Source organism: Rattus norvegicus, chromosome 19 (genome assembly GCF_036323735.1).
Source record: "Rattus norvegicus strain BN/NHsdMcwi chromosome 19, GRCr8, whole genome shotgun sequence".
NCBI classification, from domain to species: Eukaryota; Metazoa; Chordata; class Mammalia; order Rodentia; family Muridae; genus Rattus; species Rattus norvegicus.
The window spans coordinates 52,966,196-52,982,205 of NC_086037.1; the positions used below are offsets into that span (position 1 = coordinate 52,966,196).

Below are 16,010 nucleotides of genomic sequence, written 5' to 3' on the forward strand. Positions count from 1 at the left end.
GGGAAAGAGTGGCCCACACCTCTACTTCTCTACTTAAAATATTTATATATTATCTCTGAAAAGTGCTGCTTTTGAAATGCAATTTATTATAAGCTGATGGAGCTCAAGGGCTCTCCGTCCTCTGAGAAGCCCTTCTTATTCCGCGACTGCTCAGCAGTTAGTGCTAACTTTGCTTTCTCAAGCCTGTGGCGTCCTCAAGAGGGTTGAGGCCCTGCCAAATTTCTCCCAGCCGCTTGCCGAACAGCTTTGGCAGTCATCCCTGGTCCTCTTCCACTCCTTCAGTGGGTCTAACTTCAATGTTGGAGGATCTCATTGTTTGCTGAACAAAATAAAATGGCATAGTTCAAAACTCTTTACACAATTCAAAATGCTACCCCTCTCCTCGACTTGGAGTTTTACTTGCCTTAAACTTTCTGCTCAAGTCCAATATTAACTTTGTCCCTTTCAAAGAATAATTAGACAACTATGTGTTGACACTTTGTATGTGAGGTGTCACATTTTTCCTTGATGCCCCCACCCGTGAAAATCAGAAAAGGCGTTTGCTTCACTGAGAACGAGTGCTTAGAGCCAAGAATATCTACTTGGATAAAGATACCATAGTACAACTCCACTGAGGAATGATGGTAATTACTTTTTCTGAGTAATTAAAAAATATGTGCTGGTTACCTCCATTACTGTGTTTAAACTTCCTGACCCTTAAAAACTAGTTACTTCCTTTAAATTTGCTTGCATTCCCTCCTGTTTCCTCCCCAGTTCCTAGAAAGGCTGTAATGAAGAATGAAATAGATGTCCTGTGTAGTTGGGACTGAGTGCACATCTGGCTGATCCATTCAAATAAAAGAGATATAGGATGGTTTGCAGGCTTTCTCTAGAGTGCCTTCATTTTTTTCCTATATGAAGTTTGCACTGGTTTTTAATAAAAAAGACAAACCTTCAAGATCCTGGAGAACATCCTTCTTTCTGTCCCCACCCTTACCTTCCCCACACTGTCTCCTGATGCCATCTGTCCGTCATGGACGGGTCTCCAACTACAGGCTGCACTCAAAGAGGGGGCTTCATTTATATTCTGGGAATGAGATGTAGACTATCACTTGTGGATATAATTCATGGATACCAGAATCCTGGAGAAGGGTCACAGGCAAAGATACTTAGGGTAGGCAACAGGAAAAGGCTGATCAGAAAATAAGGTGTCCTGTGCTGTCACAGGGAGAAACTGAGTCATTCGCTTATAATCACCTCTTCCTGGTAAATCTGAAATGCTGGCTAAGGCAGGGTCTACCTCACCATTGACCCTCAAGTCTTCACATCCCTTATATGTAATAGATATTTGCTCTCTTGCTCTAGTACTGAGAATTGAACTTTGGATATTGCATGTGCCAAGAACACACTTTACCACTGAGACACGTCCCCAGTCCACATTAAAAGTATCCTTGACTACTTTTTGCATGACTATTCAATGAGTCAATGGCTCAAAAAATTTAAAAAAAAGAGAAATAACACAGTACAGAGTCCATATGTCACATACCTTCAGTATTCTAAAGTATCAGAGAAGTTTCATCCTGTCTGGGTCAGATTTCACCACAATCCAGGTGTGTTGTTTTAGAAGCTTACCGAGTCATTCTAACTGTTGTGTAGAGATGAGAATATTAACAGAACCCTCATCATAGAGTTATTATAAAGGCTCTGGGCTAGTGGTTATTAGGCAGTAGAATGGATGCACAATAGACACTTAATGAATCTCACTGTTTCTACTCACACTCTGGCTACCCAAGAGCAGAGACAGAATTTGAATCCACGTTCATCCCTGTCTAAACCCTAAGGAGCTTCAAGAGCTCAACACAGTAGATGGATTTCTTTCATAGACAGACGTAGTTAGCTCTCCTGGACTTCCTTTGGCCAACATTTTAATGTATTACAATACTTCTTATCCATTCTCAGAGCTTTTTAAAGCCTTAGCTGTAGGTGAAGAGTGAGGGGCTTCTCTGGAGTGGCGATTCCCAGAACCTTTGGTCTGATTCCTAGACAAAAGCAGGTGACCATGGCAGCTGGTCTTCTTGCTTTGTTCACAGCATCCTCGTCCCTACAGAAGCTGACATCCTAGGGATGTGGGAATGCGTTGCAGTTTGGTTTTGATAACCCAGACAGCCTGCTCAAACTGTGTCAGAGGGCACATGAACAGTTTTTCATCTCTGTGGAGATGGATGAGCGTTTCTAGCTTTCATAATGTGCAGCCTCACCCAGAGATTGGGAATTGGTCTGTGTGCCATAGACTGTTGACACAGTGTGGAATAAATGATTCACATTCAAAGCTCAGAAGCTAGATAGAAGACTATCGTTTAATTTGGCTATCAATCTTTGGTGTGTGTGTGTGTGTGTGTGTGTGTGTGTGTGTGTGTGTGTGTACATTGTCATGTGCATGTACCTTTGTGCACAGGTATGGACTTGTATGTGAAAACCAGAAGCTGGTGCTGGGTTTCTTCCCCAATTGCTTTACATTGAGTGTGTCCTTCACAACTGAGTGGCTATGATAAGGACATCAATCTGGTGATGGGGACAATGGTGGTCTGAGCTCTATGTCTCTGGTGTCCATCAAGATTTAGTCACTTGATGGGTTCTGAGGGTAGCTCAAAGAGGACATGTCCTAGTACCCAAGTGTATTTCAAGCCCCACCTTGCACCATGTTGGCTAATGTTAAGTTGGCCAAAGAAAATGATACAACCATGCCCAGGTTCAGAGGTAGAGAAATAAACACCCCTCTTGGTTGGGGTGCTTCAGGTCAAGTTGGAAAGGCGTGAGACCAATCACTATGACTATTTTTGTAAACAATTGCCAAACATGGTTTTAAGTTTATGGCTTCAAGTTTATGGCAGCGAAGAATGAATCGAAGTTTTTAAACACCTGTGGAGGCATTTGCATTTCAGAAGGTCACTGACACCCCCCCCCCCCGTTAGTTTGAAGTGTATTTGCTACTTCAAGTAGACTACCTAGGGCTCATATGGCTTCCATCTGGGGTCATAGAAAGCTTAATGAATGTCACAATGATATGGCAAACAGAACTTGGACTGGTCATGGTGCATGTAACAAATCTCCTTTATGCTTCCTGATCATTGTGTGTCTCAGGTAAGCTTTACTAAGGAAACCCGATAGTCATGACTTTCATGAAAATTAAAACTCAGGGGAAGTTGGCTAAATGCCACCTATTCTATAGAACCTTTCTATGGCCTTCTGGAAGATGCTATGCTGTGCCTTTCCTGATCCACACTCTTCTGATTCAAGTTCCCTTAAGTTTTGGTCTCAGATAAGCCGCTTGAGAAGATCATTTCCTCCCAGAGCAAAGGAGGCATCTGAATAGAGTCTAGTCTACTTCTACTCTTGTTGGATTAGCTGATGTGTCTGTACTGATCCCTTTGATTTTGACCATGCAGTCTGACTAGCTAGAAAAGCAGCCCCTGGGGTCAACGTGTGGGTCCATGTGGTTACTTCTGTGAGCTGTTGTAGGTTCATTTTGGACTTTGAGAGCTTCTTAAAACACATGCATTTGTGGAGATCAGGAGGCAGCTAAGGGCGTTGGTCCTCAGTCTCCACCTTGTTTGAAACAGTCTCATCATTATTTCTCTGCTACTTATGTCAGGGAACACAGCCCATGAGCTTCTGGAATTCTGCTGTCTCTTCCTCCCACCTCCTCACAGGAGTGCTGGGATTGCAGACACCTGTATGACTCACTCCAGCCTTTATGGGAGTTCTGGGGATCGAAATTCAAATCCTCACAGTTGTACAGAAATCACTCCACCTACTGAGCTATCTCCCTAGCTCTAGAAGCCTAAATTATTACATGACACTTACTCAACATAGCATGCACGGACCTTGTAGTGTTAGCTCCTTGGGGAAAGGATTCACTGCCTGTGCTTTGCTTCTGTAACATTGATCTACTTGAGGGGATCCAGAGAATGGCCAACCAATATCTGGCCTAACTTGAGATCCACCCCATGGGTAAGAACCAATCCCTGACACTGTTAATGGTACTCTGTTATGCTTGAAGTCAGGAGCCTAGCATAACTGTCCTCTGAGAGGCTTCACCCAGCAGCTGAGGGAAACAGATGTAGAGACCCACAGTCAAACATTAGATGGAGCTCAGGAAGTGTTGTGGAAGAGCTGGGGGGAAGGATTGAGGGACCTGAAAAGGATGGGAACTCCATAAGAAGACCAACAGAATCAAATAACCTGGACCCTTGTGGGTACCCAGAGACTGAACCATGAACTAAAGAGCAAGCATGGGCTGGACCTACCCTCCACCCCGTTTCTCCCCTTCCCCCCATACATATGTATTAGATGAGCAGCTTGGTCTTCATGCTGGTTCCCCAACAACTGGAGCAGGGACTGTCCCTGACTCTGTTGCTTGCTTGTGGATCCTATTCCCCCCATCTAGGCTGCTTTGTCTGACCTCAGTGGGAGAGGATACTCATAGTATTGCAGTGATGTGAGGTGCCATGATGGGTTGATACTCAGAGGAGGCCTCTCCCTTCTCAGAGGAGAAAGGGGAAAGAGATTGTGATCAGGATGTAAAGTGAATGAATAAATGAATGAATGAATGAATGAATGAATGAATAAATGAGATACTATGAACCTATCATTTTGAATGTATACTTAGTTATTGTAACCCATACTATCACATAATGATAATATCTATCAATCAATCATCTATCTATATAGTATCTATGTACTATCTATCATTTGTTTATATATTATCTACTACCTCTCATCTATTTATTATCTGTATACTATCTTTTTATTTGTCACCATATATCATTTAGCTATCTATCATCTATCTATTATCTGTCCATCATCCATCTTATATGCGTATGCATACATGTTTCCCAGTTCATGAATGGAGGTCAAAGGATAATGTGTAGTAGTTGATTTTCTCCTTCTACCTTGTGGGCCTGGGGAATTGAGCTCAAGTCCTCAGGTCTGGTGGCAAGCATGTAGACCTGTTGAGTGACCTTACTGGTCTCCATATAGTCATCTCTTAAAATTGTTCTGGGAGATTATCCCATACCTAATGGGTTAACAGCGAATTACAACTGAGATTTATCATCTTACATTTCTATAGGTAGATCTCACTTGGCTAAAATCATGATGTGGTAGTGGTGTGATCTTCTCTGTGGGCTCTAAGAATTATTTTTCTCATTTGATATAGCTACTCTGGGCATCTGTGTTCCTTGACCTGTGGACCCTAGCTCTTCAAAATGAGTGTTCAGTCTCTGATGAGTCCAATTCTGCTTTTCATTCTTCTCTCCTTCACACTGTGTTTATAACACCTGCTTCAGCAACCTGAGACAATCTTACTGTAACGTCAGCTGGATGACAAATTAAACTCCCCTTTGCCACGGAACCTAAAATATTCTAAAGAGTCGGTATTGGATGTCTGTCACTATCCATCAGGCAGTTGACTCTCTTTACTTTGACCTCTAGGATGTCCAGGAGCATCAAGTAACTGGGCTATCTTTCATCTCATTCTCTGAACGTTTTTCTTTTGTCCCTATATTCCTAAGTCATGTTGTCCTATGTGCCCACATGGATATAAGACATACTGAAAATTGATGTGAATAATCATTACTGTTGGTGAACCTCCAGGACATGGGTCAGTAAATGATAGCCCACAAGCTAATCCTGGCTCCCTTCCTGCTTTTGTAGGAAAGGTCTTTTGGAACAAAGCTACTGCTTCACCACTGTGAAAGCAGAGTTGAGTTAGTGCTATCCATAGCCCTTGGTCTAGCCACTCCGTGGGCGTCAGTGCGTACCATTGTTCCCTCCTTCTATGTCTTCTAAGTTGATGGTTCCCTTAGCTTTCTTGGAAAACACTGCATAGATACCTCCTTAGTTTCTTGCAGATTCTGATTGGATTTAGGGATTGTAAGATTACCCAGGGACTTTGTGACATGTGGACTTATCAAATCAAGTTGTAGTCACATATTCACAGATGGTTCTCTTGAGGCATGAGGCTCTGAAGAGACTGTTCGTTCGGGATCATTCTCCATACCTTAGCACCCTAGTCTGCCTGACCCCACAGCTTAATCTCTGGAGGTCTGAAAGGGAAGTAAGTGGTCTTTGAACTAGTTTGGCATTCTATAAGAGACACGATGCTGGGGCACTCGCCCATAATTCACGTTGAGTGTGGTTTCAAACTACAGCGGCAATGCTTTAATGAACAGCATTTGTTTACTAGACAAAAATATAATGAAAGACACCTGTGTGTGCGTGCATGCCAGGAGTCTCTGGTGTGTATAGTCTGTCTTTGAAAAAATAATCTCACAGTTGTCATTTACCTCTTCTTAGCAGTGTAAGTTGGCAGGCTGTATAAATAACAGCACTCCTTGTGACCATTCCAAAGGAAGTGGAGTTGAATTTTCTTCTAAGAGACTACTATGTTTTACATAATCATTCTTCAAAGCACCTTTCCTGGGGCCTTATGCATAAAAATATCTTGAGTTTGGAGTGTGGTTTATACACATAGGGAGGATTAGATATTAAGTCTGGAGACCAGGATCAGTTACCTGTCTAAGATACTTCCTATCTTAGAGAAGCTAGATTGAGTCGCACTCACCCTGAAAGTGGCTTAGAAACATCAACTGCACCCCCCACTGAGCTTGATCAAGACCCTAGTCTGTTCTGAATTAGGTTCTAGCCTCTGTTTCTGTCTCTTTCTCCCTAGTTTTGATCACCCTTACCCCCTTTAACCTCAATGTCTATTTCCAGTAGCCATAATTGTGGTGAATCAGTTGAGGTGTAAGCTTGATTTTTATACTTGACTCTGAGCATTTCATCTCGCTTTGGCTTGAGAAAGTCATTCTTAAATCTGTCTTGCAGAACAGAGGGCAGCTAAATCAGTAAGTATTTCCCAGCCTAGAACAGTTGTCTTCTCCCTCCATTTTCCCTTCATTTGTGAGCCCATTATAGTCTAGGGACAAGACCAGCAAGTGCTCCTGAAAATACTTTCTACCACCCTTTGGGTATCTTGACGTTCACTTCTGCACTTACAAATAAATCATGAATAAGTAGGTTGTTCTCCCCTAACACTTAAATTGCGATTAATTTTTACACTGGGCAGCATTACTGATTTTTTTTCTAAATACTTTGGGCCTGTGATATTCTTGTTAAATTCTGAACTTGGGATTACCTTCTTTACAACTCTGTTCTTTTTCTTTATTCTGTCTGATACTGCTACCTCAGTGTTATTGATAAAAGGGGGTGATTCTGTCTTCTACACAGCTGCTAAGGCGTTTTATCTCTGTATCAACACTAAGTACACATGTTAGGTGTTTCTGTGACTTACACACATAGCAGTGACATACTAAAATCAACCCCCTTTGCCAACACATAGTCTAAGGTTTGCCTTTTTATTGTGTGTGCTTGTGTGTGTGTGTGTGTGTGTGTGTGTGTGATGTGTATGAGTTGTGTGTGTGTGATGTGTGTATATGTGTGTGAGATGTGTTTATGTGTGTGAGATGTATGTGTGTGTGAGATGTATGTATGTGTGTGAGAGATGTGCATGTATGTGTGTGAGATGTGTGTGTGAGAGATGGATGTGTATGTGTGTGAGATGTGTGTATGTGTGTGAGATGTATGTGTGTGTGAGATGTATGTGTGTATGTGTGAGAGATGTGCATGTATGTGTGTGAGATGTGTGTGTGTGAGATGTATGTGTATGTGTGTGAGATGTGTGTGTGTGTGTGAGATGTATGTGTGTGAGAGAGAGATGTGTGTATGTGTGTGAGATGTATGTGTGTGAGATGTGTATGTGTGAGAGAGAGAAAGATGTGTGTGTATGTGTGTGAGATGTGTGTGTGTGAGATGTGTGTGTGTGTGAGAGAGAGAGGTGTGTGTGTGTGTGTGAGAGAGAGAGATGTGTGTGTATGTGTGTGTGTGTGTGTGTGTGTGTGTGTGTGGCTATTTTTACCATGTGAAGAAAATGTCTTTTATTTTCTTTCCTACATGAAAGCCAGTAGGAAAAAGAATCACAAAATCTCTCTCATCCTTTCTCAGATTGTATTTCATGATGAATTAAAATATCTCCATGACGAGACACTTATTATTTAGTGAGAGTGTACATCATCTACCTTCTTCCTTCTCTTCCTTGGGAAGGGAGGGCATAGGCTTTCAATGAAACTGGAAGATTTGCTTTCACAGATATGGTATCTCCTGTGTTTGTTCCTCCCATCTCACCCATGGCTTTGAAGATTTCTGACAATGGTCTATAACCTCAGATATGCCAAGTGTTTAGGCTCTCAACTTCTACAAATGATTTTGATTCCTATTTTCTAGATCTTTTCCTTAAACCTAACTTTTTTTTTCATATTTACAGGCTTCTTGATTTTTTTTGAAGTCTTCTGAGACCAAAAGAAAAATAAATCAAAGAAGACCTCTGACCTTGGTATGTAGACACATCCCAGTTGGGGTGTCCCAGAAATGATCCAGGGCATCTCCTCTGAGTGTTTTGTTTTATCCAAAGTTCAAGGTTGCTGGAAGCTAGGAGTTTGTGCTCCTGCCAGATTTCTCAGATTTCTTAGACATAGTGATTTAGAGTACAAGTGATATAAAAGTGAACAACTTGAACTTTAATGGATTTGTTTTTAAAACACCTGCATCTTTCTGTCTGCCAGGATTTTGACTTTGGCCACCAGACCTCTATTGTTCAGTAAAATGCCGTACCTGCTGGTTAATGTCTGGTTCTGGATAAGTGAATCTAGTTGGTTGCTAAAGATTGTTGCTATATGTAAATAGAAGCAATTTCTAAGGAAGGTGTTGAGCTTTTAAGACACATGTTTGGATCATTTTGTTATGTTCTCATGGCTGATCTGGGTGAGTGCCCATGGATGGTTTCAAGCTACATTTCTTGTTGAGACTTGGTGTAACTCTAGATATTCATGGTTCTAAATCTATAATGAAGCACAATGATACATTTCCAGTGTTGTGATTTGGAGTGTTATTTCTGTGTCTGCAGGTAGATGAGGATATTATAGATTCACTCCCTGGAAGACTGATGTGAGCTTTTCTAGATGGGAAGCAGGGAATGTTGAAGTGTCAAGGTTTCCTGGAGGCAGAACTTGGTTGACAGTTGCTCTCCCTGAGCCTCTTGACTACCCCAGAGGAAGACAGTGTTTATAGAATGTTTTGGACTCCAGAAGCATTTCACCATCCAGCATCTTTCTCTCTGGCCTGAAATATTCAAGGCAATATTGTACAGTGCTTTGGTATAGGCTCTCCGTGTTTTTGGTTGAAATGGTGGCACTTATGAAAGATCAGGACCAGTGTCCAGCGGCCGACACAGAAGACAACTGTTTTTGATGCACTGTTGAGTAGCCCAGAGGCTTGCTATCAAATGCCTTGATGGCATATTTTAGGAACCAGAGCTCTTTCCCATTCATAAAAATAATTCCCTCTAGTGAGGTTGTCAGTTCCTCTGACCACTCTGTTTTCATTTAGTTTAAATAGCTTTGCAAAGGAAGCATGGCTACAAGCGCAAGCCAAGCTTGGACCGTGGATTTGAAAGAGTTACCCGCTTGACCTCAGATATTTGGCAACTGTTGGTTGTCACCAGACCCCGTTCATTCCGGCAGGCAGGTTAACCTTGGCTTAGACAGAGCGTGGACCTTTGTATTAACTGAACCCCGCAAACACTTGGATTTTTCTAGCAGGGAGAATTCTGGGTGTTTCCCTTTGTGTGTGCTAATGGCACGGACTGATCTTGCAGAATCATCGCAGCAAGCTGTAAATGATGTATGAAATGAAAAATTCCTGCCCAGTGCACAGCGCGAATAGATACACTTCTGTGCAATCACAGCAGTGCTGAGCTGTTCGTTTTAATATTTCCTTCAGACACACAGTCATTTTTTTTTCTGGTGACTTCGCATTCATACGCATGCCATTGGCACAGTGCTCATATTTCCTTTATATATGCGTCCAGTGAAATTCAGTGCTGTATACGAATATGTGGATGAATATATATACTGCACGGCAGAGGAACCGGCCTTTCAAAAATATTTCGAATAAAGACAACATCAGCACTTTCGTGTTTGAAAAATGTTGAAAATAATGAAAAATCCAAATAGCAGAAGTAGAAATGATTTAATTCCATGTTGGAAAAAATGCCTTTGTTAACATTTGGTATCTGTCCTTGAAGGCATTTCTCCCTCCGTTACTAAATAATGCTCTTCTTCTTTTTGTAAATCCTGTAGATGTACTTTGTGAAATTTTATTCTCCATTATTGATAGGTCTTGAATATTTTCTATGCTTTTCTACACTGTAACATTCAGTCATCATACATTGTCCAATTACATGAGTACAGCACACAGTTTTACTGGTCTTATTGTTGGCTAGTATATATTTATTTTCCCCTAGTTTTGCTAATATAAATATTTTGTCTCAGTGCTGTCGTGTTCACGTGCCAATAGCAATTTTGCTGTTTATCGCTGTTAAGCCAAACTTGACTCAGATTTCTCACTCAGTATTTCCTGACAATTGTATTTGTTTTTCCATGTTGGATTTGGACGATGACCAGATTGTATTTATAAATTACAGGATCGGAATAGTCGTCCTTGTGATATGAAGTCTCCTCATTAGAGAACAGTGTGTGGTTTCATTTACTGTATATTTTCAACATTAATTCATCTTTGCCTTCTGGACTAAGACAAGAGGCTTAGTTTACTTAGTGCTTCTGAAAATTATAGTTACCCTTGTGTTGTTCTATTTTTATTATTAATTTTCTGGTCAAGAATAACAGTGGCCTCATATTATTGACTAATACAGACTCTCCCATCTCTCCTGAGCTCTGGAGCAGGTCAAATAACATGGGATGACCCCTTTTCTCTGGGTGGGAGAGAATTAGTGCGTGCAACTGTCTCACTGGGAGGCAGTAAATTATTTGAAGCCTCTAATTTTCTCCCAAGATTTCAATATGTTCCTCATTTTTTTAACCACCGTTGGAATTAATTTCAGTAATTTATAGTCTTCTGTTGAAATATCAGTTCATCTAGAGTTTGAATTTGCGAACACGGTTCCCACAACACGTGAGTTTACAAAAGTGATTTTGTGCAGATAGAGTTGAATCACTTCACGGCTTGTCTTCCCCTTGATCATAGATGTCACGAGTCATTAAGAAGAATCAGCCCTCCAGATTTCTTACTTTTAACTTCAGTTTTGTACTTCCTTGCCTGGGCTCTTAAGTCGTAGGCTTAGTTCATTTACATTTTGTTTCTCGCTGTTTACTAATGAAAGTACGCGAAGCTATAAATTTTCATGTGGTTTTCATTTCGGTTGCTGCCATAGAGTTTTCTAGGTGATAATGAAGCAAGTAGCACAGACATATTAGCTTGGTTGAAGAATAGGCGGGCAGGTCCGAGACGCACGCCATGTGCGTCCTCTCTCCTAGCTCCAGCCTCTCCATCCTCCTTCTCCCAGGAGACGGTCGCTAGTCAGAGTCTTGTCCTATGGCTCCATAGCCTTTCCAAATACTATTTAATTTTCTAGATATGTTGAATGGAGCAGTGTATTGCTTGAGTGCTTTATGTTTCAAAGTGTCCACCATACTGAGTACAGGGTGATATAGATGACACGATGAATGTGCACTCAACATTATTTCTACATTTGTATCTATATGAACCCATTTGCATGTATACGGATGCATTTGCATGTATACGGATGCATTTGCATACCCCCTTGTCATTTTCATGGCTACCCCATGGGCCTCTGGGTGAGACCTTGCGCTTTTAAACTCTACTTACTAAATTGAAGCTAATATTTTTAAATCTCATCAACACTGTTCTTTAAAATGAGTTCCCATGTAGTCCAAGCTGACTTCAAACTCAAGTGAGACCGACCTCGAGCTTCTGACTCTACTGCCTTCACAGGGGTGCACCGTTATGCCCAGTGTCTACGGAACTGGGGATGACGGCAGATATGATTTTATGTATACTGAGACCCACCGTACTGGTTACATACTCAGGCCCCTCTCCCATAACACTGCTCTGAATATTGTTGTATGCTCTTTGGAGTAATTGTATATAAGGACTTCTTTAGCTTATACAGGTGCTTTGCCTCCACTGAAATGTAAAGTGTAGAAGATGAGGTGACCTTGCACTTCTTGCTATGTCGTAGATATACAGTGTTGATCAGATATGCCGTGTGTCCCTCTGGCCTCTTTGATTCTATACCATCTCGTCTTTATTTATTTTAGCATGTTTGATCCTTCCTCTTGATTACTTGCTTTATGTGTTACTTTGGATAAGGTTTTGCAATGTACCCCAGGCTGGCCTGAAACTCAGAATCTTGCCCCCCCACCTTCTGGCCCTGGGCTGACAGTTATGGAATGTCCCTGTTGGATCATGATATCGATTTTCCTATTTTACTATTTCCTGCCATCACCTCTTCGTTGACGTGATTTCTGTGTCTGGAAAGGTAGGCACAATTTGGCCAACTGATGCTTAAATATTTGCCAGACAGAAAGCACTCTTGATAGTATTCATGAGAATGTAGGAAATGCTGTTTCAATGTGTGTTTTAAAACTAACTCGTCCTGTTCGGTACCCTGAAGTTCAGAAATGTCAACATAGAACTCTTTAAAGCTTAAGGTCATTTTATTTCATTTGAGGGTGACTGACACTATTTGAGGTCTTCTGTTTGTCTCTCCAGCTCATTACATTTCTCTTGTCCTCAGAATGTTCTAGTTGGGTAGTGTTTTTCTAATTGATCTGAGGGGCTAACCCGATCTTTCTTACATACATGAGTCCATCTTTAAGCCACCGTTGATTTTTATTGGTGACTGATAGCCATGCTGCCCTTCTATCAGTTTCTCTCAGTTGGTATTTCTGTCTTTGGGAACCATGGACAGAAGACAGTGTCAAATGTGCCATTTAGCTGAAGAATGGTGTAGCTGCCCTTCCTTTCCCATATGTATATAATGAGAGCGAGGTGTACAGGCTAATGTATATATTTATAGAGGGAACTATTACAGCTATTTTGTGATATTTAAAACTAAATGCCACAGTTGTATTTTTTCCCCCTAAGTAAGTCAAAACTTCCCTTAAAGGAAAGCTGAGCAAGGTAGTAATTTGGAACTAGTTGGCTTAAGTTAAAAAGCTCCCCGGTGTCGCCAGAGCGTGCTTCGTGCTATTGCTTTCTTAGACTTCCTCATTAAAATATTGACTACTCCTTTTCTTCAGTAAATGCTAATCCCAGCTCCCATGTACGTGTGTTTACGTTTCACCACAGGCAGCCTGTTAGGCTAGAAAGAAACCCAATTTATTAATTTCGCCATTTCCTTTTCAGCCCAGAAAAGATACATTAAATTAAAGGTTTGCTAAAAATAACGAGAAACGGTTCCTGGCCATGCCAGGCGTATGGCTCTCCCTCTGGCTAAGGTAGTGATGTCTCCTGTGGAGAAGTCTGTACTGGTCTGCTCATCCGTGTTCCCATCTTCTCCGCGTGGGTTCTCTGCTCTAAAAGAGCTCCCCTGTAGGTCCTGATGTTGGCTTTTCTTCTCCTTCTTCTCTGGGCACTTTTGCTGACCCCTGCAGATGTCCATCTGAGGAGGCAGAACCCTTTCTGTTATGGTTGTTAAAACATGAAGTATAGCTAATCATCACACTGCTCAGGCCCTGTGTTGGGGCACTTTCCCCAGAAATCTTGGGAATTTTGGGGTGTGAGAGGGATCCCGTTTGGTTTATGATTCATAAATGGATTGGTGTTATTAAGATCTACACAGGTCCTCAGTCACCTAGACATCTGCAGGGCCGCCCATCGCGTGCTTTGTGTATTGTTTTGAACCGAAGCCTCCAGAGCTGTTTCTTAAATAACCCTCCTGTAGGGATTAGTTAATCACTCAGCTGGACACCTCGCTCTTTTAGGAACCGTGGCATGAGTGTGCACATTGTGTTACCTAAACTTGCAAAGCCAAGGGAGTTTTCCACGGAATACAACCATCATTAACCTTATCTGCATCCCTTGCCTGGCTGGCTCGTACTCTTCACCTTGTGAAATATTTAATTTGTAAATTGTATTGATGAATGTTGACTGTGAGACTCATCACCCATAAGCCACCCAGAAGAGTCATTTGCAAATGTAACTGTGTACTTTTGGTGCCGGGACCGAAAGTGAAATCTGTGATCTAACAAGGGGTATACATGTTATCTTAGTTTTACCTGCTTTATCTCCCATAATGCACTGCACTTTACTGCTGTCTCTCTTGCTGGTCAAATGGTGGCCTTCCCTTTAGAAGGGCTAGAAGAATGGGTTTAATTGATAATCTTTGTGATTGGTTTCTGTTTGGGGAAAATATTTTTAAAAAAGAAAAGGGGTTTCCAAGTAGCTCATTGATAGCCTTTGTTCTGTTTGTTTTTAAATGGCCTTGAAGTCTTCCGTGTAAAATCTATAAGGACTGGCAAGGTTCAGGCTCAGGCAGAAGAGATGAGTCACTTAGACTGCTTGGGGGACTGCTTAGCATGGGGACCTGAGTTAGATGCCCTAGAAACCGTAGTAAACAACAAACAAACAAGCAAACAAACAAACAAACAAATAAAACACTACCTGATCCCAGTGCTGGGAGGGTAGATTCAGGAGGATTCCTGGGACTTTTAGGCCAGCCCTCCCACAACACACAGATAGAAAGCGAGAGGCAAGGCAAGGAGAGGACATATCAGAAATGCCTTTCCCTCCAGAGCCCTGCGTTATGTTTGCAATTTTTGTTTTACTTCTATGCATGCTTATATGCCTTTGTGGGCCATGCATGTACATGTGCCCACAGAAGCCAGAAGACAGCATCGTAACCACCGGGGCTAGAGTCAGTCGCAGTTGTGAGCTGCCCAGTGTGGCTTCTGAGGACCAAATGCGGGTCCTCCGGAAGTCTGAGCTTTTTAATCACTCAGCCCTCTCTCCAGCCCTATTTTGGGGAACGTTATCCCACCTCATTCTCACTTCATTTGAATGAAGTTGCCAACCTCCTCTTTCCTCATACTCCCATTTGGGGTGGACGCGCGTTGTCATGTTAGTTGCTAAAATCCACGCAGAATCAAGCTGGATGACAACCAACGGCTTAATGGTCTCTCTGCCGTAGCTTTGTTCCTCAAAGTGGTCAACTTCAAGACACTCCTCAGGAGGACATATTTAGCCGTGAAGTGTTGTTTCGTGAGGGAAACCACCTCATCCAGCTGGTAAGCAATTTATGCCCCGAAGCATGAAGATTTCATAGCCCTTGTAATTTTATCCTTCCCGGTGTCGCTGCAGGTGCTATTTTTATTCATATAAATATTTAATCTTCTATAAAACTTATTAGGCTGTTGGCCTCAAGAATATTTTTTGGCAAGCTCCCTAGGTTAAAGGACACAGTGAAGCACAGCAGCTTAGCTCAAGATCACAGTTTTAAATAAAAGTATACAAGGCGATTTTCTGAGATTTAAAAATCGACCCCAACGTTTGGCTGGGACGTTCCCCATCATCCTGTCAGTCTCCTGAGCCCTGGGCTGCTATGTGAGAAATCAGAAAGCAAACTGAAGGGAGCTGAAGTGAGGGAGCCCAGTTAATGCCTGCCGTTCTGTGGCAGTAGCAAGGAAAACAGAGAAAGTGTGCAAGCAGCGCCCTGTGCTTTCTTAGCATTTAGCTCTTTGTGGTGAGATCTTTTTCCCCTTTTAATTCTTTTTTTTTTTTTCCGGAGCTGGGGACCGAACCCAGGGCCTTGCGCTTCCTAGGTAAGCGCTCTACCACTGAGCTAAATCCCCAGCCCCTTAATTCTTTTATTTTTCTTATTGCTTGAGAATTTTACACACACATATAATGCTTTTGAATCAAATCCATCCCCATCAATACCTTCCCTACCCCCCCCCCAACTGCTTGTACTCTTTAAAAAAACAACAACAACATTGATTTCACATAGGGCTGCCTGTATGTTCATGGGTGTAGAGCATCTATTGGAACAAGGATAGCTCATCAGGGGACCGCATCCATGAAATAAACTGACCCCC

The 16,010-nt window shown here is 42.0% G+C and overlaps 1 protein-coding gene across 1 annotated transcript in view; it reads left to right on the top strand.

The window, feature by feature from the left end:
- Positions 1-16,010, top strand: part of Zfhx3 (zinc finger homeobox 3) — a 1,006,519-nt gene that overhangs the window by 177,050 nt on the left and 813,459 nt on the right. Inside the window, exon 2 of the mRNA XM_063278047.1 lies at positions 8,363-8,431. The gene's annotated coding sequence lies outside the window, so the exon portion shown is untranslated. The remainder of the gene's footprint in view (positions 1-8,362; positions 8,432-16,010) is intronic.